We start from the raw sequence: 25117 nt of genomic DNA on the forward strand, positions 1-25117 counted from the left end.
GGACTTATGTGTTATTTCTGTGAAAAAACAAAGTTTCTTCCCTTAATGAACCCATACCTGATTTTCATTAATTGAATTCCAAACCATCCTAGCCATGTCTCCCAAGTAGAGTGATCAAATGAGGTTACAAGTGCAAGTCAATAAGAAGGTTATTTTATACAAGTGCCCCCAAATGATTTGAAAATCCTCTGGGTAGCTGTAGAAGTTAGGACCATTAATAAAGAAAAAAGGAATTTCAGAAGATAGGTTTTAGATTTTTCCCCCTAAAACCTTAATTCTCTTCTCCCAGTTTCTTAGTATTTTTCAAGTGAATATGTTTAGTTCAATAGTTATCTATATTAAAGCCATCTAATATACTTTTAGTCAAAATTATTGTCTTCTTTGGCAAGCCCTGGGTATGATGAGGGCAAGAATTACTTAGGGATAGTTTTGGAAAAAGAACTATTTTCTAAAGCAAAGCTACAGGTAAAGCTGTGCTCCAGTGAATGTTCAGGAGCCATGATTCAGTGGAAGAGATGGCTGGGGTCTTTAAAAGAAGGAATAGAATGGTCACAGATACTGAAGAGTAGAGCCAGAAGTAGATATTGGAAACAAAAGTAGAGTTCCTGCCAGGATGATTATGAAATGGATGTAGGGAGCAACAAGTCCAAAAAGTAAGATGGGTTTGTCTCCATGTAATCCACGATAAAAACAAGCCACAACCATTGTTGATTAGAAGACTGAAGGTGATTGAAGACCCACTACTGTGCTTCACCACCTCTAAGGCCGTAACTCATCAATCTCCAGGTGGAGTCAGCAAAAATCTGGGCAGAGTAAGGTTTTGATAGATGCCAAATTAGATTCAAGGTGGAACTTCTTTACTCTGTTTGAAGGGGTAGTGTAGAATACCCTCGTGCAGGAGATGGAGACCTTGAAAGGAAGAGGAGTAATGGAGAGATCAAGAGAGATAAACAATGAGGGACTGCCCAGGTGAATCAATATCATTTGAGAGTATAAATACTGAGGCTAAGTTTCCCTTTTTGTATTACAAATGACAGTGTTAGGTAAAGGATGTCACAATTCCTAATTCTCTAATGCTGTACTACTTTGGGAATGATTAAACATTTTAATGGAATTAAATGTATATTTGGGGGTTAGGCTGGAAAGGATTGGTGAGGGGTGCCTCAAAAAGGGAGAGACGTCTCTTTTATCTGGGAAAGGACCTTTCCTGACTTTGAGGATTCTGCTGATCTCTCTTTACCATCCTAACAGTAGGACTTACCACTTTGCCACACTTTAGAGGCCATCCAGGATTTTTGAAAGTTTACATAATTTAAATTTGAGCTAGAAGTACAGTACAGCCAAAGTCATTATTTTTTACCATAACAGTGCTAAGGGACATAGTGGATAAAGCATAAATGTAGTGGGAGGTAGAATATCACCTAAAGTGAGAGGGATGTTGTAGACACTTTAAGCATCAATACTAGAGACTGTGTGGTGGGTGGGTGGGTGGGGTGGGTTGTGGCATTAAAAAGTGACTGTTTTGAATTTAAGTGGGTCTATTGACAGAGGAATGGATAAAGAAAATTTGATATATACATTTACACACACACACACACACAGACACACACACTGGAATATTATTCAGCCATAAAAAGGAAATTCTGCTATTTGAGACAACATGGATGGACCTTGGGGGCATTATGCTAAGGGAAATAAGTCAGAGAAAGACAAATACTGCATGATCTCACTTACATGTGAAATCTTAGAAAGCCAAACTCATAGAAACAGAGTAGAATGATGGTTGCCAGGGGCTGAGGGGTGCAGGGAATGGGTGATGTTGGTTGAAGGGTACAAATATCCAGTTATAAGATGAAAATGTCCTGGGAATTTAATGTACAACATGGTGACTGTAGTTAACAATGCAGTATTATATATTTGATAGTTGCTAGGAGAGTAGATCCTAAATGTTCTCACTGCATGTACAAAAAAGGTAATTATTTGAGGTAATGGATGTGTTAACTAACCTTATGGTGTAACCATTTTGCAATAAAGACATGTGTCAAATCATTGCATCGAGTACCTTAAATTTACACAATTTTATATACCAATTATATCTTTTTGTTTGTTTTTTTTTTTCTGGGGATTTTTATTTATTTATTTGGTATTAAAATCCACTGGTTCTTGAGTAACACATGAAGTCTGAAAACAATCAACTTTCTTCAGTCTTATTTATTTTTATTTTTATTTTAATTAATTTTTTTGGTAGTTTCAAGTTTTCATTTAAATTCCAGTTAGTTAACATATAGTGTACAATGAGTTTCAGGAGTAGGATTTAGTGATTCATCACTTACATACAACACCCAGTGCTCATCACAACAAGTGCCCTTCTACTCCCCAGCACCCATTTAACCCATCCCCCCGCCCACCTCTCCAGCAACCATCAGTTATCTATAGGTAAGAGTCTGTTTGTATCAATTATATCTTGATAAAGTTGGAAAAAAAATAAAGTCAAAGTGGCTGTTTCTGACAAAAGTTTGTAGCGTTGTACAAATTCAGCCAGCATCCACTTATTTAATAAAATACTGAGAGGAGTATTATGGTGGGTGATGTGTAAGCCTGTGTCTTTTTTAGAAAGCTAAATTTAAAGATTATATGTTGCTTTTTCATAAAAAATGCAAGTTCATATTGAATACAACAAAACTGATTGAGAGACTCAAGAAAGCCCCCAGATGCTTCAGAGACCAGCTGACGAGTAATCATCTCGAAGTGACCAAACTCAATCTGATGCTGAAGTAGCTACTTGATAGCACAGCTGATTGAAGTCTTCATTGGTGTTGTAAAAGCTGGGAGAATTTGGATGTTCCCAAATCCCATCCCAAATGTGGTGAGTCTCTGGGCCAATTTATAGAGAGCAGATTTAAGTAGATCTGATTCTTGCCATCAATCTGAGCAAGATGGAAACTTGCATACTAGCTGCAAATCTTTGCAAAATCTTGTTCTGAGTTGGAGAAAATGCAGACCGCTGGGCTCAGCCAGACAATGGAATTAGGATTATGGCCAATATCCATTGCTCACACAATGGATTTGAGCTGTTCCAGGCTCCAGGATAGGAATGACAGTGGAAGCAAAACTGCAGGTAGAGATTGTAGGAATGGGGGTGGAGATGGCAAAGAAGAAGAACAAGCTATGTTAAATAATGGTGTGTAAATATAATTGTCAAAGTTATTAAAACAATTGATTTCTTTTGAGAGAGAGAGAGAATGCGCATTCACAAGCAGGGAGAAGGGGGAGGGGCCGAGGGAGAGCGGGGGGGGGGGGGGAGAGAGAGAGAATCATAAGTAGGCTCCATGCCCCGCCTAGAGCCCCATGTGGGGCTTCATCTCACCACCCTGAGATCATGACCTGAGCTGAAATCAAGCCTTGGACACTTAACCAACTGAACCACCCAGGCGCCCTCCAACACAGGTTTTTAGATGGGACCTATCACACCTCTGAGCTCATGTGAGGGGCTGGTGTCTTCCAAAAGCTCAAGGAAGGGAGAGCTGGGAATATTAATTTCTGGAAGGTGCTTGTTTATTCAAATGCTACAATTTATGAGCAAGGGCTACCTGAATTATTGGATTATTTGTGTGTGTAGGGGAATGAGAGGCAGGTTTGAAACTGTGTCTTCAATGCCAATTCTACAGGCTCTCTTAGAAGAAGATGAGCTAAGTACAGACTACCAAATGATGTCTTCTACCATCTCCATGTCCTGTTTCTTTATTATTAAGGAGCTAAGCCTTTTTTATTTCCGTTCCATTGATGATACAAGCAGTTCATCAAACATGAAGATTCCTGGTTTCCTTAGTGAAGTGATGGCTGTTTGCCGAGTGATGTTAGGCCCTCCAGCTTCAGTCTGAGTTCTTGAGATGGTCTGCAAAATGAGAAAGAATCTCCTGCTCTTTTAAGTCAGGGAACAGTGGGAGGACCTGACCATGGCAGGGTGTTCAGATGGTGGTGACATGGTCTTCAACACCTGCTGATCTCCAAAAGACTTCTGTTTTACCTCAGTTGATTCTCTGTTTGGGATTGCGGCTCCTCTGTCATAGATTGTCAGAAATCTGTGGGTTTTTGCTGAAATCGGCCTGACCCCCAGCAGCACAGAAAACAGAGGACCCTGATGAGAGTAAGTTGACAGCAGAGAAGTGGATGAATTTGAGGCATGTGTCCTGGAGTTGGACTTGACAGCAGTTTTTCTGTATTTCGACATACAGAAACTGAATTTTTCTTTAAAGAAGTCACTTAAAAATCTAGTGAGCTGTGAGGTTTTCTTCTCTCTGACTTCAATTCTTTTATTCTCCTAATATTTTTATTTGACTCGACTGTGAAAACTTAACTGGTTCAGTTCCTGTTCCTTGGCAGGTGGAGGCTGGCACTCTGCCATGTGGGCTGGGCCTTCACTACGGTTCAGTTTCCTTTTCTCCGAGTCCCTGAACCATGGAGGTTGCTGAAGAATTTTCTGTATCTGCTTAGCTGTCCAGACAGAGCAGCTACACTCAGCCTCAGTCCTTGTACAGGTTCTACAAACAGGTAAGTGACTTGCTGCTTTCCACTTTTCCTAGCCACTTGCAAAGTAGTCTTCCTTTTTAATTAAAAAAAAAATCATTTAGAATGAAAAACTAGTTAATGATTTTTCATGCTATCTGCTTATCCTCTTTTTACTCATCTTATGTGTAATGTAGAGTAAATAAGAGGCAGAAATGCAAGCTTTGTGACAGTATATGTTACCTGTTTTTCAATATTTAATGGAAAATATATTTGATTTTCTGCTAGATTGAGAAGCATGGCAGTGACACCTCGTTTGACGGGGATGCAAGAAAAGAAGCTGCAAAATTATTTTGGAGGAAAACAATTTACCCTTCTCTATAAACCTAGTGTCCATGAATTCTCTGGACATAATTTGGACAGAAATGCTGTGACCAAGGGCCTACTGTGATGGTGATTTATGGTGGACATTATGTTTTGGGGGCCTATATAAAAGAGAGTTACAAGAAAGATGACAAAGTTCCCATTGTCCTTCTTGCCTTTCAAAGGAATGAAATTTCAGAATGCAATATAGGAACATATTCACCATCTATATTTCTTTATGAATATCATAAAGGATGGGATGGTTTCAAATTCCTCCTTAATCCGAAGCAAAAAAAAAAAAAAGTGACTATGAACTTAGATGCAATTAAAGAACTTGGACTGCTTCAAAATCAACCTATTTCCTTTGAGGAATGTGAAGTTTTTCGTTGTGAAGGTAGGTTTAATCAGATAATCTTATATAGAGCTCTCTCCTGAACATTCGGCGGATTTGAGGCAACTCATCTCTTTAAGGAAGAATGTCCTTATCTCTGGGTGACCAAGACTGAAACCTGGCCACACACTGTTTGCTGAGACCCAGCTGTGGTCAAAAGTAGCATATATAGAGTTCTGGAGTGTGTTTGTGTGGGGGAAGGGGTAGGGGGAAGGTGGAAGGAGAAGGGGGAGAGAGAGAGAGAGAGAGAAAGGGGCAGCAAACTTAGATTGTGAGATTCTCTTGGAATGAAACCAAAGCTCAAACTTCTCTCAATTGGTACTAGATCCTGCAGTTTCCCATTGTATCTATTATATTAAAAGACCAAAATGAATTTACTTATTTTTCTGCTAAAGGACATTGTTTCCAATATTTGCTGTTATAAACAATGCTTTTGTAATGTATTTGTGAATATAACTGTGCACAAAAATACTTCTTTTATACTTTCCCAAGAGCATTATAGAAATGCCTATTTCCTTATCTTCTTGCCAATGTTTGATATTATCAAACTTTAGAATATTTGCAATTTGATGGTCAAAAGATGGTTTCTCATTTTCTTCTTTGCTTATTCCTGATTACTAGCAAGTCTATGTGTATTGGCCATTTACATTTCTTCTCTGAAATAGTTATTTATGTCTATCCATTTAAGGGAAGGGACCCTAGGAATAATATCCCCTGAGTATTTTCATGTTCCAAACTCCTTGTCTGTGGTCTTTATACTTGAATGATCATCAGAGTATGTAATTCTTTGGGGGATTTTGTACTGTTTCTACAGGATTGATGTTGCTGTGGAAAACCTAGGGCCAGACTTACTTATATGTTTTTGTTTTTTCCCCTTTGAATGATTTGATCTTTCTCCCTGGCTGCCCCAAACATCTAAAAAATTTTTTGTTGATGTCTGGTCAATTTACTTGGATATGTCATGATGTTGACAATCCTGGATCAGTTAAGGAAACTTTTTATGGAAGTATAACACATAAACAGAGAAATGCACAGTTGATAAATGTACCAATTGACAAACTTTTATAAATTAGACACATTAATATAGCTACTACTTGGATGAAGAAATAGATTATTATCATCATTTCAAAAGACTCCTTGTTGATTCTTCCTGGTTATTACCAGCCAAAGGTAACTACTACTTTGGCTTGTGTCGACATTAATAACTTCTTCTTTTTGAATTCTATATAAATGGAATCATATCAAAATATGTACTCTTGGGTGTCTGACCTCTTACATTCAATATTACATTTGAGGGATTGAGCTAAACAAGGGAGTGGATTATAAAATCAGACTTCTACAAGTCAGATATCTTACGCAGTATTAGGTTTGACTAATCATTTCAAGGATAAAGGCAATCAGAAATCTCAGAGAAGGCAGAAAGGGTACAAGATTATTCTTTGTGGCTCCTAGGTCCTTCCTTTGCATATTAGGCATATGCTTTCTGGATAAAAGAACAGGCAGGATTGTTTTATGAAGTTTGTGGGCCACCTTACGTATTGAAGAGTGGTTACGTTATGGAACATTTATATGTTAGTGCTATAGATTGAATGTGCTCCCCCCACCCCAAACTCATATGTTGAAGCCCTAATCCCTGATGTGACTATAGTTGGAGAAGGGGCCTCTAAGGAAGTAATTAAGGTTAGATGAGGTCATAAGAGTGGGGTCTTAATTCAATAGGATAGCAGTTATATAAGAAGGGCCACCAGAGAGCTCACACTCTCTCCACAAACATACAAGGAGAGGTCATGGGAGAACACAATGAGATGGCAGCCACCTGCCAGGAAAGAGAAGAGGCTTCAGGATGAAATCTACCTTGCTGCACAGTGATCTTGGACTTCTCAGCTTCCAGAACTGTAAGAAATAAATTTCTGTTGTCCCAGTTCATGGTATTTTGTATGGCAGCCTGAGCCAACTAAGACAATCAGCTCACATGACAATTCCCATGAAGACATGCCTCATAAATCCATAGAAGCTATATTTATTTATTCTAAGTAATCCTTAGCCAGGAGCATCCTGTTAAGGACATTCAAGAGATAAGTACTTTCCTTGTAGGAAATATCATTAGTCTATTTACCTGGAGATAAGATCATTAGCATATTTTCAAAGAAATTAGGCTGGGTCACTTTTCTTTTTTTCCCTGAGTGTTAACTTGGTAAAGTGAGTGAATGCATCTCAGGACAGCTGCTTTAGCTCCCTACCTCCCTACTGATTCATCCATATTATGTGTGTTGGAGTCATTTGTTCATTTTCATTGTCAAATAGGATGCCGGTATAATGATTCCATCATACTTTTTTTTTTTTTTAAGTAGGCTCCATGCCCAGTGTGGAGCCCAACTCGGGGCTTGAACTCATGACTGTGAGATCAAGACCTGAGCTGAGATCAAGAGTCAGACACTTAACTGAGCCACCTAGGTGCTATTTAAAAAAAAAAAAACAAAAACCTGCTTTTTTTTTTTTTTTAAATAAAATTACTGTTGGTGGACATTTGAGTTTTCCAGTTGGGGGCTATTACAAGTAATAGTGCTATAAGCCTTTTTGTACATGTGTTTTGGTTCACACATTTATATTTTTTGAAGAATATAAATATAAAATTTCTGGGTCATCGGATTTGTGTATGTTCAGCTTCAGTGGATACTGACAAAGCTTTCCAATGTAGCCATACCAATTTCCACTGCCACAGCAGTGCATGAGAGTTTCTGTCACTTTTAAAGTTTTCCCAACACTTTTTGTTACAATATGTAGCCATTCTGGTATGTGAACTGTGGCATGACATTTTGTGAATTTGGTTTTCTTTGATTAGACTAGTCAGTAATTTATTTATTTTACAGTTTAAACCAATTACTATATTAATTTATCCTTTTTTCAATTTATAAAATGTGTCTTGTATTTTTGTTAATTCCCTCTTATAGTTCTAAAGTTTGTTTCTATATTCTTTTCTGTTTCTATTTTCAAAACTTTCCTTCTTTCTTGTTATTAGCCAAGTGTACTTTTATCACAAGGTTGATATAAAGTGTTTATATTATTATTTTCTTTATATTTACAATTTTGATTTTTAATTTCCTTTTGGATGTTAAAGAAGTTCTTTGTAAAATTCCAAAAGGTTGCTTTTCTCTTTGTTTATACTTATTCTTTTCTCCTTTTATTATAGTCATTGTATGAAGTCTTCAGTATTTTTACTTTCGGTTATTTAAAGAGGTTTTCTTTCCACATGTATAGCCATATTTTTAAATGTTTCACATAGTATTCTTTTGTAGTGTAGAGAATTGCCAGCATCACTACATCTGATCTTTTCAGGTTTTTTTTCTTTTTAAGATTTTATTTAACATGTATTTACTTTATTTTATTTTATTAAAGATTTTATTTATTTATTTGAGAGAGAGAATGAGATAGAGAGAGAGAGAGAGAAAGAGCATGGGGGGGGGAGGGTCAGAGGGAGAAGCAGACTTCCCGCTGAGCAGGGAGCCCGATGCGGGACTCGATCCCGGGACTCTAGGATCATGACCTGAGCCGAAGGCAGTCGCTTAACCAACTGAGCCACCCAGGCGCCCTCATGTATTTATTTTAGAGAGAGACTGAGTGAGTTGGGGGAGGAAAGGGAGAGAGAATCAACAGCAGACCCTATGCTGAGCATGGAGTCCAACGTGGGGCGCAGAGCCTGACCTGGGCTCTATCCTACCACTGGGGGATCATGACCTGAACAGAAACCAAGAGTTGGTCACTCAACCCACTGAGCCACCCAGGCACCCTGCAGCTGATCCTTTCAGTTTTAAATCCACCACCAAAGAGTGTCTCTTCTTCACAGAAAGTAAGTCATTCTGGGCCTGAGTCTCATTGGTTCACATAAAGTCCTCAGCCCTCCCCTGAACCACTCACTGTGCTCTGATTGGGTGAGGGATGGAGTCCTACATTCTCTTTGGAGCCGGAAAGAAAATCAATTGGGCTGAAAGTTCCAGGAACCCCAATTGTAGATAGTAGGTTTTGGAGAGAATTTGGTGTCTGTGATTTTTTTCTTGTTTGTATGTCTCTGTACCTTATCCCTTTCAGACCTCTTGGATTATGGAGAGGAACTATTTTAAAGTATTCCCAGTTTTTCCCTGGCCTGTCCACGCCTTTATGCCTTGCTTCTCTGATTCAGAAAGGACCCCAGTTTTCATTGCCCATGTTGGAGCAAGCCACATCCTACTGCTGAGTAATTGTGTGAGAAGAGATCTGTGGACAATCTAGTTTTACCGTGTCCATCTTGCCTCTAGCTCTAGATTCTCCACATGAGATGTTAAGGAGATTTGCCAGAATTTTCTCCACTTGCTTTCCTTATGTTGTGCTATTGTCATGGAAAAGCTGCTTCTGTATTTTTCCCTAGTGAATGCCTTGACATTCAGTTAGCCAGTCATTCAACAACTTGTACTTTTCATTTTTCTTTGATTATTTCCCTAGATTTATTGGACGAAAGAATCATGAAAGGGATTACTTAGTAAGTCAATGTTTTAATCTTCTGTTTTTCTGTTTATTACCTTAGACTTACTCTTTTATAGATTCTGTCAAATTGGTAGCACAGATTATAACATAACTTGTGGATCATCAAGAATAAACTATAATTATATTTATAATCATAAGACTATTTGATAATACCAATGTTAAAACAGAAAGAATGCTGAGTAAAGGGAAAACATTCCTAATGTTTTTATATACTCGAAGGAAAATAATTATTTGGCTGCATGTCTACATTTTTGCTAGACATCTTGAAGTTACAGTTTCAACTACTTTAGGGAATTGCTTTGGAAGGGGTGGCTGGTAGGTGGAGAATACTTACATGAACTTCAAGAACATGTTAGAAATTATCTACTTCCATAAACCTCAAAAGTCACATGTTATGTTGTGCTTTTTGAAGTTTATTATTAATAAGTTATCTTCATACTTAACACAGTTCATATTTATTACAAGGTTTATATGTGTCTGGTTGCTTAAATCTGAAAGGTTTTATGTCTGATTGGCTTTGTTATAAGTGTTATTTTTGCTTTTTTCTTCTTTTATATAGTAGGTTTTGAAGTAGGATAGTTGCTTGTCCTTTTAACAGGAAAGCAAGTTGCTAATCAAAAATAATTAATAATATATAAGAAAAGAAAACAAATTCTAGGACAACTTATGGTAAGCTCTTGTGATCTACCCTCAGTCAATTGTTAAAATTGTCCTGTCTAAACAGACTCCACAAGAGATTACCGTTTGACATGAAAACTTACAAACCACATAGAGACCTTGTTCACCAGATGCGGATTCTGCTCCTGGGTCCAAATGGGGCTGGGAAGCCTAGCTTTTCAACTCAGTAAAGTCTGTTTTCCGAGGCCATGTAACACACCAGGCTCTGGTGGGCTCTGGTACAACTGGAGTATCTGACAAGTTATGTCCATTCAAGGTTATTCAGCCTTTGCTTCTTTGTTCAAGTTAATTAGTTTTGAAAAGTCTTTTGCTGATGGACTTCATTCCATGTAGACTTTATCTCCGTTTGCAATTAAAAAATGTACTCTTAAAATTGCTTTTTTTCTCCTCTTGTAGTACAGGACATATTCCATTAAGGAGCTGAAGGATGGCAACTCCCTGCTGTTTATTCTGTGTGACTCAATGGGGCTGGGTGAGAAGGAAAAAGGGTTGTGCATGGATGACATAGTCTACATCTTAAAAGGCCACATTTCTGACAGATACCAGGTATGATTGGGCTAATCATTGAGAAATTATAACTGATATTTAAAATGTTTGTTTTTGCTCACTATTGACAACAGCAGATACTAGTCTAATTTAATGCATTGCCATTTATTTTCTTGAACTATTCTTGTTCAAGGTCATTTGTTCCTTTTTGATATTTTATTTTATGAAGAATTAAAACATCCGAAAGACTCTTCTGTCATAGCTGTCATAACAACTCTGAATGTTGTTATATATTCAATTGCCTTTGGCTATGTGAAACAGAAATCCAATTACTCACATAGGTCATTTTTCTTATGTAACAGAAGTCTGAATGTAGGCAGCTTTGGGTCAGTGTGGAAGCTCTCTGAGGTTATCAATTTCAAAGGTCCATCTCACTTTCTCTTATGAGACCCTCAGTATGGGGTGCTTTGTGTCCCCCTAAAATTCACATGCTACCCTAATCCCCAGTGTGATGGTATTAGGAGGTGGGGCCTTTGAGAGGTAATCAGGTCATGAGGGTAAATCCCTCATGAATGGGATTAGTGTCCTTACAAGAAGAGGTAGGAAAGAGATGATCTTTCTCTCTGCCCTATGAGGACACAACAAGAAGGTAGCTGTCTACAAATCAGGAAGAAGGCTCTCATCAGACACCAAATCAGCTAGCACCTTGATCTTGGACTTTCTAGCCCTCAGAACTGTAAGAAGTAATTTTTGTTCTTTATGGCACCAAACATGGTAATTTGTTATAGCAGCCCAAGCTGACTAAAACATGTAGCTTTCATCCTTATGCTCTCCAGATGTTCGCACTGAGCACTGTCTGTGTTCTAGGCAAGAGGATGGGGGATTAAAGAGAAAGCCACTTTAGTCTGTCATTTTTTAAAACTTTCTAGTCCTTTTTATAGACATGTAGATTTTGAATTAATCATTAATTTACTTTGTTCCAAATGAATAGTCAATTGTGCCAGCATCTTTCATTGAATGTCTTTGCATCTTTTCCCTACCAAATATAGGGATTGGTTTGTTCTATTGATGTATTTATCAATTCCTTTATGATATTATTTTTATTGCCATATCATTTAATTTTTTTAATTACCATAGCAATCAACTATGTTTTGATACCTCATTGGACAAGTCATATTCATTATTTATTTCTTGCATTTGTTTTTCTTGACTATTTTCTTTTTTTTTTTTTAAAGATTTCATTTATTTATTTGAGAGAGAGAATGAGATAGAGAGCATGAGAGGGGAAAGGGTCAGAGGGAGAAGCAGACTCCCCGCCGAGCAGGGAGCCCGATGCGGGACTCGATCCCGGGACTCCAGGATCATGACCTGAGCCGAAGGCAGTCGCTTAACCAACTGAGCCAGGCGCCCCCTTGACTATTTTCACAATATTATTTTCCAAGTGAGCCTGTTTGTGTTTTGATTGTTTGTGTTTGATTTGTTGGTGCTTTGATTAAAATTACATTAAAATTTTATATCAAAATTTGATTTACATCTTCACATATCCAGTGTTCTTATCCAGAAACACAGCATGTTTTATTTTTCTATTCATGCAAGGACGTTTCATTCTGTAGTATAGCATTGTCTTGTGGAGGTAAAGTTTATTTTTAAATATTCTTTTTTTAAAACAACTTTATTATAGAGAATTTTAAACTAACACAAAAGTAGACAAAACTATTTAATGAATTCCCATTTACTCAGCTTCAACAATTTTTGACTCATGTCCCATCATCTGTGTCTATCCACTTTCTCCTTTCCTGTATTACTTGGAATCGAATTTAATACATCATAACATTTAATCCATAAATCATAGCAAGTACACCAGAACTCTGATGACAAATACCTAACCCACCCTTACTAATCAACTAGTACCCAAACCACATGCAATTAGTTTTGGTGTACTGAAATGTAGTTTAAATTCAAGTTTACAAAATAAGGCAGAGTCAAAGAATCCATTTTCTTTCTCTGCCCCTTCAAATACATTTTTCCCTTTTCTTATAAGCAACCATATAAAAATTTATGGTTTACTTTCCTTTTTCAGTACATAAGAAAATACTTACAGATTTGTGGTTCTCCTCTTTTTAGAGAAGTCACGAAATACTCTATGTTATTGATATGTTAGAATCTTGCCACTACAAATAGTCCTGAAGTTAATAGGCTTGCACATGCATCATTTTGTATTTTTACCAGTATACCTGTGACAGATTCCCAGCAAGAGGGATTGCTAGTTCAAGAGTAAATGCATCTCAAACCACTTTTGGCCCTTACATTCTGTGTGATGATACCAGATTTCTTTATGAACGCTCTCACCTCCACCACATTACTTCTATCTAGAACACTTCCGTCCATATGCTCATTCCCTTTATCAGACCAACTCCCCCTACTTTGTAGCTCCCAGATTACATGTCCCTTTCTTGCAGAAACTTCACCTGACTGCATGAATGGGCTGCTAGCTACTTGCATAAACTGTCTTCTCTATAGGATTGTTAGCCTCATAATATCAGAGACTTGCACACTGTCTGATATGTGCTCATGAATATCCATGGAATTAATATGTTGCTTTATGTTTACCTTACAGTTTAATTCCACAAAACCAATCACACCAGGTCATAGTAACTATATTGATTACCCATTGCTGAAAGACAGAATCCATTGTGTGGCATTTGCGTTCAACATCAACTCTGTTGAACACCTCTCCTGTGACATAATGTGAAGATCAAAAAAATTCAAAGGGAGTTGATAAAGTGTGGTGAGTCTCATTCCACTTTGCTATTAAGGGTAATTAGACTATATTGTAGAATGACTTTAGAACAGGATGAAAAATTTGAGAAATTGCATATATGAATCTTCCCTGGCCCATCAGTGTGGTTCAAGCAAATCAAGCACTTGATAGCTGTATGACTTCGTGCCATGACCTAAACTCTCTATGTCTCAATTTCCTAATCTATAAAATTAGTATAACAATAGCACCTATCTCAGAAATTTATTATAAGGATTAAAGAAATCCATATATTTGAAGAGTTTAACACAGTCTTCACTACCTGCTACCACTGTATCCTAACATGAATTAATTTGCCAAAAGTTCTAGATTTCCCCTTGGGCCTTAAATGATTAGAAATGGAAAACAGTATTTCAGTAAGAAAATGCGGCAGGGAAGTAAGATGTTAGGTAGGGCGGGGTAGCCTAAAGGTTTTGGAGAAGGTAAACAGGATCAGGGAATTAGGGTGCCCCATACTGGCTTTTCTTGGCTTTATTACCCATTCTGTCTGGGAAAGAGCCAGTTTATCACAACTTTGATTAAGTTAGAAGCATGGAGTGATTTACTTGCTCACTGAAATTTGAGACTTTGCCAGGGAGGGGTGCAGGGAGCTGCCTGCTAACTGTGACAGAAGAGCAATGTATCTGTGATGCTTTGACATATGCTCTTTCCTTCTTGAGGATTCTTCTCCCCCATCTTGTTTATGGGATCTCTTTTCTCTAGTCTCCATAAAAACAACTCTTTGGACAGGACGGAAGACCAGTCAGCAATATTGTAGCATCAAGAGTTATCTCTTCAGTTATCTTTTCCAAGAGGTGCTGTCATTTGAAGCCTCATTTCTTACCATGGAAAGCAATGAAGGGAATTTCCTCTGTCAGACGAATTCCAGGTACTGATGAGTACTTGAGCGGGCTATTTTTAGGGGTGGTGGGCCTTCCCAAATCTCTGAAATTGCTCCATAGATAGCCTGTTGCATAACTGATAGCTGATTAACTGAAACATACTGATGCTGTCTTCCTTCCTTCCTTCCTTCCTTTCTTTTTTTCTTTCTTTCTTTCTGATGCTGTCTTTAATGATCAAAGTGACACGGATCTGTTCGGCCTAGGTGTAGCACATGTGGTTTTGCTCACTCTTGTGGATAGCATGGATCTGATTACAAGAGGTGACCTTAGAGACATATACAGATGTATGCCTGTGAAGCTCAAGGTAATTAATGATGTTCCTCTTTGTAGACCCATTTTCTGGGATATGTCACTATAATCACATGATATTACTGTGAATAAAAATAAAAATGGACACCTACTGAACTTAAGAATTAAAACAATTGCTTGGGTAATTTAGACTTATGTCTCAAGATTTAAAAATTAAATATATATTCATCTTTACAAGGACACAGATCATTCCATTCATTATAATTTAACCCAAATAGGTTCAATTCAACAAATATTTATTGATTGCCTTTCATAATCGAGTCAGTGTGATAGTCTCTAACCAGATACACAGAAAACTAAAACAATTTCTCTGCACTCAAAAGCTTATAATTTTATTAGTGGAGGTGAGGGCATGGGGGGGTGGGATAGGAAAAAATCAACAGAGTATGAGTATGATAAATCTCATGAAGAGACTCAAAATCAAAAGTTTAGAGGAGGAAAATATTGTGTTAAAGGGGATGGGGAAGATTTCATTCCTGGAGTGTCACTGGGAAATAGCTTTCAAAGAGGAGGAGGATTTCAGGAGGTGAAGAGACAAAATGCGGAAAAAATTCAGGCTATGAGGATAGCCTAAGTCAATACCTCAGTGTAGGAAGAGGCAGTGTGAGTGGGAAGCATGGGGTCATTCAGTTTAGTGGAGGGCTGAATCCTTGTAGGGGGAGATAAAGAAGTTATATTTGCATGAGGTGACTTTACTTAATTAGGTGCATTATGGGGAATCATAGCAAATTTTTTCTCTTCTTTTAAGTTTTTATTTAAATTCCAGTTAGTTAACATACAGTGTAATATTAGTTTCAAGTGAACAATATAGTGATAAACATATCCATATATCACCCAGTGCTCATCACAACAAGTGCCCTCCTTAATCCCCATCACCTGTTTCCCCCATCCCTCCCACCCCCTCCCATCTGGTAACCTTCAGTTTGTTCTCTATGGTTCAGAGTTTGTCTCTTAGTTTGTCTCTCTCTCTCTTTTTTTTACCCTTTGCTCATTTGTTTTGTTTCTTAAATTCCACATATGAGTGAAATCATATGGTATTTGTCTTTCTCTGACTTATTTCACTTAGCCCAATACTCTCTAGGTCCAACCATATTGTTGCAAATGGCAAGATTTCATTCTTTTTGATGGCTGAGTAATATTCCATTATATATACACACACACACACATATATATATGTATGTGTACACACACACATACACACACACACACACACACCACATCTTCTTTATCCATTCATCAGTCGATGGACACTTGGGCTGTTTCCACAATTTGGCTATTGTAGATAATGCTGCTATAAAAAGTAGTGGTATAACCAAACTGAAGCTTCACAAAAATTAATCTGCTACCTACATGCAGAATGAATTGAGTCGAAAGGAATCTGGACTTGGGAATACCGGTTGGGAAGATGTAATGATAGCTAGTATTTGTTGAGCACTAAATATGTGATAAATTTTCTTATTCAATACTTACAACAACCTTGTGTCATTACCACATTTTGTAGACGAGGAAACAAAAGCATAGAGAGTAAAGCATTCGCCAGTGTTTTTGACAGTGACAAGAAATAACAGAGCCCTATTTTGAACCCAGGCAGTGTCATTCCCCAGATAAATTAGTTTAAGCAGGAATTAAAATATCATTATTAAACTAGTCTAGTAAATTTGACTAATCATGAGAATAACTTTTAATAGGAAACAGGGAAATTACAGACTCTAGCATAAGGGTATTAAAAATGCTTCAGTTTCAAAGTAATCTATATGGAACTATTAGTTATCTTTCATTTCTAATTCATACGGAATCTATTATGTGTATTCTTGATGAAAATTTGTAGTGATACTGGAGATTGACTTGTGAAGCTCTTTAAGAAAGTATTTATGGGATCAGATCTCTACCTTCATTTTCCCCAACAGGAATACTATTGCCAAGCTCCTGTTTTTGTTATTGCTTTCACAATATATATTGACCTAAAATAGTCTTTGTCACTGTTTCTATATTGCAGTTAGAGACAGTCCATGGAGAACTTGGATTTGCTCTTTCTGACATCTTGGTGGTTTGTAATTATACTTCAGAGTAGGAGTTGGACCCTATAAAGACATTCTGATCCTCTCTGCCCTGAGACAGATGCTGCGGGCTGCAGATGACTTCTTAGAGGATTTGCCTCTTGAGAAAACAGGTAGATGCATTTGGTGGTATCAACACTTGAAGGTGTCCTATATGGCTATCCCTGCTTGGATCTATCTATTGGGTATGTGGCAGTTCACTGTGTCACTGTAGGTCACTGTCTTGTGAGTAGTCCTACCCTTTAACTCACTGGCTGGATGTGTTTTTTTCCCCTCACATTTCCTGATTTCCCACACTTAGGGTACACCCTAGAGAATTTGCACTACTTCTCGTTCCCCCATGTCTTAAGATAGAATCTTTGAAATGAGGCACCTCTGTCATTTCTACTGTCTGAACACCCCAAGTTGTATCCTTGCTCTCTTCTCTCAAAAAATATGCTTCTTTGCTTGGGACCCAGAAATGAATTGGATCAGCATTGTTCCTGATCAGATGTGATCTTTGATTACTTGCTGCTTTCTTGGGACTTATGTTTTTGCCTTTTTTGCCTCGACTTTTTTGACGTGTCTCCCACCTCAGAGTTTCTCTTAATGCCATGTGGTCAGTGCTAGGTAGATGTATGTGCCTTTCATATTTCTGGCCTCAGATTTTAGCGTTACATGTATTCTCTCTCAAATTCTCCCAAGAATATATGCGGTACTGTTTCAATCAAAGATCAGACAGAAGTTTCAGTTTATTCTCAAATCTTATTTTAGTCTGTGAGAAATCAAATTAGAATATCATATCCTCTTTATTCTCTCTCACTTGCAAACTACTAAGAAACTCTCGGGTTACTACTGATTCCACCATCTTGGTTTCTCCATGTCTTTTCTTCTTCATGGAGCATTAACTCCCTAAGTCAGGGCTGGTTGGTTTAGACCCCCCAGTAGCCCAGTGTTCCTCCTCCTTCTGGTTGCTTTTCCCTAAATAATCCAATAAGAATATTTTGTTTCTCTTTTCTCAGAGATCAAAGAAAAGGAATAATCAAGTGTGTAAAAGAAGGAAAAAATATGTGAACCCTTCACATACTAATAATATTTATCTCATCATAGAAGATTGAAAATTGAGAAATAAGAAAACACAGGAAAAAGAGAAGTAGCTGAAACAGAAGGGACATGTTTTATTTATGTCTGGGATGAAGATACATATATAAAATCATAATACCTGCAACTAATGAGGAACAGTGGGCTTAAAGCCATTAGTGGTGGGAAAAAATGATCATAATTTTTTTGGATTTATGTTCTGTATCTGTGAAAATCGAAAGTTTCTTTTTACAAAACCTGAATTTAACTTAAGTGTGTGTGTGTGTGATTTTGGAAAAGTTTTTTTTAATTTGTCAGTGTCTTCTGGTCTTCACCCACATCATCTTAAATTTGTCTTCTTGTTTTATTTCTAAAGTATTTGATCTTCTCTTTGGGTCTCCAGTTAATGTTATATTCTTTAACCTAAAGCCATTTTTTTGTTTGTTTAATATCCGAAACCCTCTTCTGAGAAGTGACAATATTCGTAAGAGTTTAAGAGGATTAAAACTGACAAAGACTATAATTTGATTTTTCTGTCAATTATGACTATTTTAGTTACAAGTGACAAAACCTAACCTGAATTACATGATAAAAAAATAATCAAACTATATAAAAGGCTGGGATTGAACTTAACTGCCTCAGAAATGGTTGAATCTAGGGATTCAAAAGCTATTCTCTCTTTCTCTCTCACACACATGCATGCACACTCACACTCACACACACACACGCACGCGTGCACACACGCACACACACACACACACACACATTCTGGTTCCTTCTTCGTGTCTATTGCTGTCATTCTCTCAGGCTAGCATTCTCCATAAATCTTAAGCCATTTGAATCCAAGCTTCAGGTTGACATTCATTCAGTCTTGTGACCCAAAAAGAAAGAGGGCTTTTCTTTTCCAGTTTCACTGTGAAATAATCCAAAAAAGGACTGCAGTTGATTTCGTTCAAATCATATGCCTACCCCAGGAACAATCACTTTATCTGCAGAAGAGAGAGAAATATGATCATCCCATCTTAAGTCATACTTTCCCAGGAAGAGTGATTTGTTATTAGAAGAAGGGAGTTAATCATGGACCTGGCCACTGTTGGATTAACTGAGCTGGAGGGGCACCTCAATATGTATCTTATGGGTTAGGGAAGTTTTCTACCTAGTTTCTCACTTAGATTATAAAGAAAGTCTTATTAATAAGTCTAAAATGACTAACAATTACTTTTAAAAAGCTTTTTATTAAAGTAACGTGTAGACATAAAAAGTACACAGTTCATAATTATATGGCTCAATACATTTTGATAGACTTAACCCATGAAACTAGAACTCAGGTAAGAAACAGAACACTCTAGAAGTCCCCTTTAAGCCTCAGTCTAGCTACCTAGGATATCCACTATTCTGACTTCTAATTGCATAGATTAGTCTTGTCCTTTTTTATCCCTTACATAACATTATGCACTATTTACCCTTTTGGGTCTGACTTCTTTCATGAGATAGTGTATTTGTTAGATTCATATTATTGCACATAGGTAAAGATAGTTTATTCTCATCTATCCTATTATCGTGATGTTAATGGGTAGTTCTAATACTCTCCTTATAGGTCAATAATACATTCCATATGTGTTGCATTAAGCATTTTTCTGATTTATAGCTACATAGAAATAAACCATATGATTTTGGGTCTTTCCAATTTTGTATAATAATAAAGATTCCATAATGGAAACATACTATATTTCAATTTGTAAGTATAGATTGAAAATGAGAAGTAGCATCATGAAGAATTTGACATTATCCTAAAATTTACAGAGTAGTGTAAAGGGTCAAACATAGCCAAGACGTTCTTGAAGAACGAAGTGGGAAAACATGTATAAAGAGACATATTAAGAAATGTAAGTTGACTGTGGTGCATTAATAAATTAATGGAACAGAATGGAGAGTCCAGAAGCAGACTTAAACATGTCTGGACATTTGTTCTATGATAAGGGTAGCATTACAGATGAATGGAAAAACAACAGACAATTCATAAATGGTCTAGTCAATTGGTCATCCATATGGGGAAAAATAAAACCGAAGTCCTCACATCATACACAAAAGTCTACTTTAGTTGGGCTAAGTACCTAAATGCTAAGAGGCTTTTAGAAGATAAAATAGAAGGGTACTTTTATGACTTGGGGGTAAGGGAATATTTCTTAAGTCATATTTCTTAAACCAGATACAAAAAGCTTAATCTCAAAAGAGACTGAAAATTCAACTACATTGAAATCAGTAACTTTTATATTCAACAAATCCCATTAAGATAGTGAAAAGACACAGCAAAATGTGGGAGAACATATTAGCAAAGAACTAATGAAAGGGTGTACAAAGAAATCCTACAGGTCTAGAAGAAAGCTAAAATATAAAAGAAAATGAACCAAAGACTTGAGAAGGTGCTCTAAAGAAAAAGGAAATTCAAATATCCAATACAGAAGAAACATGTTCTATATCTATATCATCTATATCTATATAGATATAGTTCCAAACTAAAATAATTTGATTCTTTTTTACTTTTTTTGAAATTTAATTGACATATAAAGTACACATATTTAAGGTGTAAAATTGAGTGTGGTTTGACACATGAATACACCTGTAAAATAGTCTTGACAGTCAAGATAACAAATATTTCTAACCCCGCCTCCAAAAAAAAAAAATGACAGAGTGACTTTGTAATCCATTCTCTTTATTCTACCTCTTGTTCTGGTCCTCAGACAAACCACTGGTTTGTATTCTGTCACTGTGTTACTTTTCATTTTTTAGAATTTGTATGCATGAAATTGTACAGAATATACTCTTTTGTGTCTGGCTTCATTTATTCAGGGTGTTTTGAGATTCAGCCGTGCTGTTGCATGTAACAATAGTTCTTTTCATTGCTGAGTAGTATTTCATTTTGTGAATATGCCACATTTCTTTATCCATTCACCTGTTAATAGACTCCTTTTGGATTGTTTCCAGTAAAGGACATGCTATGCAGACAGACCCAATGAACTAGCATTTTGACTCTCAGTTACATATCTTAAGGGTACTTAAGTATGCATCAAAATACTTGTATAAGAATTTTTGTAGTAGCATCCCAACTGGAAGCAACCCACATGCCCATCAATAGTAGAAAAGATAATAAATTGTGGTATATTATATAGAGTACTTCATTTCATATAGCAAAGAAAATTAAAGAACTATAACTATATATATCAGTGTAAATATTGCAAATATAATATTGACCAAAAGGATAAAGACATGAATGAATCTATACATTATGAATAGATTTGTATAAATCGCACAAAATTTCTGAATAAAAGAGAGGAAATGATGGTATTTACCTTTCAAAGGTTTGGAGTTGTGAAGAGTCAGGGGCTCACCTACTGGTTCTGCAGAAGCTAAAAATGTCCTTTGTTTTGAACAGGGTGGTGGTAAAATGGATCTTTGCTTTATAATTATTTTTAAGTTGTACATTTGTATTTTATGTACTTTTCTGCATGTATTATATGTTTCATAATTAAACAGAAAAAAATGATAAGTGATATCATATACAAACATTAGAATTAGACAAAACTGGGTCTCTGCTACATAATATGTGAACTTTAAGAAGTCTCATTTTCCTATCTTACAGATGATGGTAACACTTTATTCATAGATATGTTGTAAGAGCTAAAGTAGATAATAGATACAGCTAGATTATCAGTGCAGGCACTTAGAAACTCAGGTGCTGATGGACATTGCCAATCTTGTATAACAACAAACTGATAAGTTACTATGTCTCTCTATTGTAAATTTAATTTTATTGTATTTGAAAACAAAGGTAAGACTTGGACTTTGATAGCTCATAAAAAAATGAAAGAGACCGAAAGCCAAATTATCAGAGTTTTTGCTTTTGGTTGTTTGATATGCGATTTTTTATAAAAAACATACCTTTGGCTTCAAAAGCATACTGTAACTCAAATTCATTTGCTTTATAATAGCAAATAGAAACATATTAAATGGCTTGGTCACGCCTGCCCCCTACTGGTTAATTTACAAAGTGGAAAGGATGCTGAAGGTTGAATTTGAAAGCTTGAATAGAAACTGCTGAGGTTTCTAATTCTTAAAAAATCTATCACAACAGACAAATTTTCAAATGTGTTATTTTGTTAAAGGTACGCAACATTTAAATAGAAGATAATTTTCTCCTGGTGTTGAAGATGTGGTAGTACTTGGAAATGCTGTGGTCTGCATTCTCTAATGTTTCTGGCATTATATTAGACTTATTATGTATGCATATTTGCATTTTAAGCTAAACATTAATGTGTCCTATTTTAGCATTTTTGCTAACCTGCAGAATAGAAATTTAATAGGTAATACTTAAGGCTTATGGTGACCAATGAACACACAAAATGGGTACTTTTGCCTTTTGCTTTTCATAAATGTGACCCCCAATTATATTACTTTTGGATAATGAAGTCTTGAACCCACTTATACAGGAATTGATTTATATAGATAAATCACAGTTGTGGGGAACAGGAGAAACATTATACTTCAAGTGCCATGTTCTGTCAATTTTAATTTCTATTTGATTTAGGATTACTACATATGAACCAAGAGTTTGCAAATTAGTTACTATAGCAAATTGCTATAAAATCATGAAAATATGCCCCGTTTCCATGTCAGTGCTGCCTGCATTGAGATTTACAGTGGATTCCTTTCAGCTACATAGTATTGAGTCCAACCCTTTCTTAGGACGGTTTTCCTAATCTGGACATATTTGATCTCAGACCCTAAAACAAGAGCTCAACTGAGTGACTTCCTCCTCTTCACTGTTTCGTGCGTCCTCCTGCATCCGTGGAGGAGGCATACTTTGGGGGCAGTTACTTAATTTCTCTTTGCCTTGTCTTCTCATCTGGTAAATAGGATACTTTACCTACATTGATTATTTTGAGGATTAAATAAGAAAGTATATGTAAAGTACTTTTTTTGAAAAGCCTCTGAAACACAGTAAGCACTAAATAGCTGCCTTTGACCATTATTCATTTTTCCCTGATCTTGTATAATATTCCTCTCCCGCTCCCATCTACCACCTACCAATAAAGAGTTGTTTTCTCTGCCATTGGCCTTCTGCGGACTCTGTAGATACCGCTCAGGCATTACGACACTCTATGTGAATCACCTCGCTACATGACTGGGTACATAGCACACAGCTTCTTGTGGGCAGGAGTCCACACAGTACAGTTTCTGTGCATAGTAGATGTCCAATAATGTTTTGGGAGACTAAATGAAGTGATTAGAAAACATATGAAGGTTGATGGAATGTACCTTCCGATTCATTTAATGCCAGTTGAGAACAATAACAAAAAACTATTTTTAAATGTAGGAAACTAAAGTAGGAAAAGGCAAAGAAAGGCGGAACTGAAGCCATTACTCCTTTTAATAGTCAGTCTTAATGGCTATCTGCATTCTTCAGACTCCGGCAGAAAATAGAAGGAACTTCAGGTCGTTTAAGCAATGTAATTTAATGTAGAAATTTGGCTACGCAAGTGATGGAAAGCCGAGAAGTCAAACGAAAGACAGAGAAGCAAACCATAGGTTAGCCAAGTATGGGAGATGAAACTTTACTCCTACCCATCTTCAGTGTTTTTAGCTGGAGCTCTTTAACAAAAGTCAGATCAGCAAGAGAAAAAAGTTTATTAACACATGCACACTGCACATCATGAGGGAGAGACCTCAACGAGTAACTCAAAGCTGTGGCTTAGAAAAAGATATATGCACCCCTATGTTCATTGCAGCGTTATTTACAATAGCCAAGATATGGCAGCAACCTAAGTTCCCATCAGTGGATAAATGGAGAAAAAAATATATACAACAGAATATTACTCAGCCATAAAAAGAATGAAATTTTGCTGTTTGCGACAATGTGGTTGGACCTAGAGGGTATTACGCTAACTGAAATAAGTCAGACAGAGAAATACAAATACCATATGATTTCACTTAAGTGTGGAATCTAAAAACAAAACAGGGTGCCTGGGTGGATCAATTGGTTAAGCGTCCAGCTGTTGATTTTGGCTCAAGTCATGATCTCAGGGTCACAGGATTGAGCCCGGTGTCTTTGAACTCCGCACTCAGCCGGGAGTTTGCTCCAGGATTCTCTCTCCCCCTCTGCCCTTCACCCCACCTCTGAAATAAATAAACAAATCTTTAGAAAAACAAAAACAAAACAAATGATCAAACAAACAAAAAAAAACTATAAACAGACTCAAATAGAGAGAACAAACTGATGGTCAGAGGGGTTGGGGGTGGAGGGTGGGCAGATGAGTAAAGGGGATTAAGAGGTACAAACTTCCACTTATAAGATAAATAGATTGTGGGGATGAAAAGTACAGCACAGGGAATATAGTGAATAATACTGTAATAACATTGGATGGTGACTACACTTGAGCATTGTGTAATGTACAGAATTATTGAGTTACTATGTTGTACACCTGAAATGTATATAACATTGTATGTCAACTGCAAAAAAAAAAAAACCACACACACACGCACGCACGCACGCACGCGCAAACGCAAAGTTATGGCTTACCACTCCAGCTTATGTAGCATCTTAAATGAAGAACAATAAATTTGTAGGGAAATGACAGGAGAAGGAAAGCCGTTCTAGGCTTCCAAGGACGGCAAGCTGTGGGATGGTAAGTACATGGGAGGGCACTCATCGAGTAAGGTTTGTTCGCAGATTGCCCTGGGCTGATAGGAGACTGTCTCCAGTAAAGGGAGAATTTATAGCTTACCTTTAGGCAGAAAAGGGGAGGAGAGGGAGAGCTTTTCTTGGGTTTCCTGCTTCTTAATTGCCTTTAGCTCAAAATAGTTTTTATGTCCAAGAGGCATATTTTGGGGGTGACGTATTCTAATTTCCTTCAACTAAAACAGGAAGCCGCTACCACCCTCAGGGCGGTAAGAACAATGTGACAAGATAGAGTTCCTAGGACCAAGAGGCAAAGCTCTTTGGGAGGAAGCTAACAGAAGTGGGAACTTCCTTGTGACAAGTGACACTGCTCTG

General features: G+C 36.9%; 1 pseudogene; it reads left to right on the forward strand.

The window, feature by feature from the left end:
* Positions 1–4455: 4455 nt before the first annotated feature.
* Positions 4456–23160, forward strand: LOC113924630 (annotated as a pseudogene).
* The last annotated feature ends 1957 nt before the right edge of the window (positions 23161–25117 follow it).

This window comes from Zalophus californianus, chromosome 4, assembly GCF_009762305.2.
Source record: "Zalophus californianus isolate mZalCal1 chromosome 4, mZalCal1.pri.v2, whole genome shotgun sequence".
In the NCBI taxonomy this organism is placed as follows: Eukaryota; Metazoa; Chordata; class Mammalia; order Carnivora; family Otariidae; genus Zalophus; species Zalophus californianus.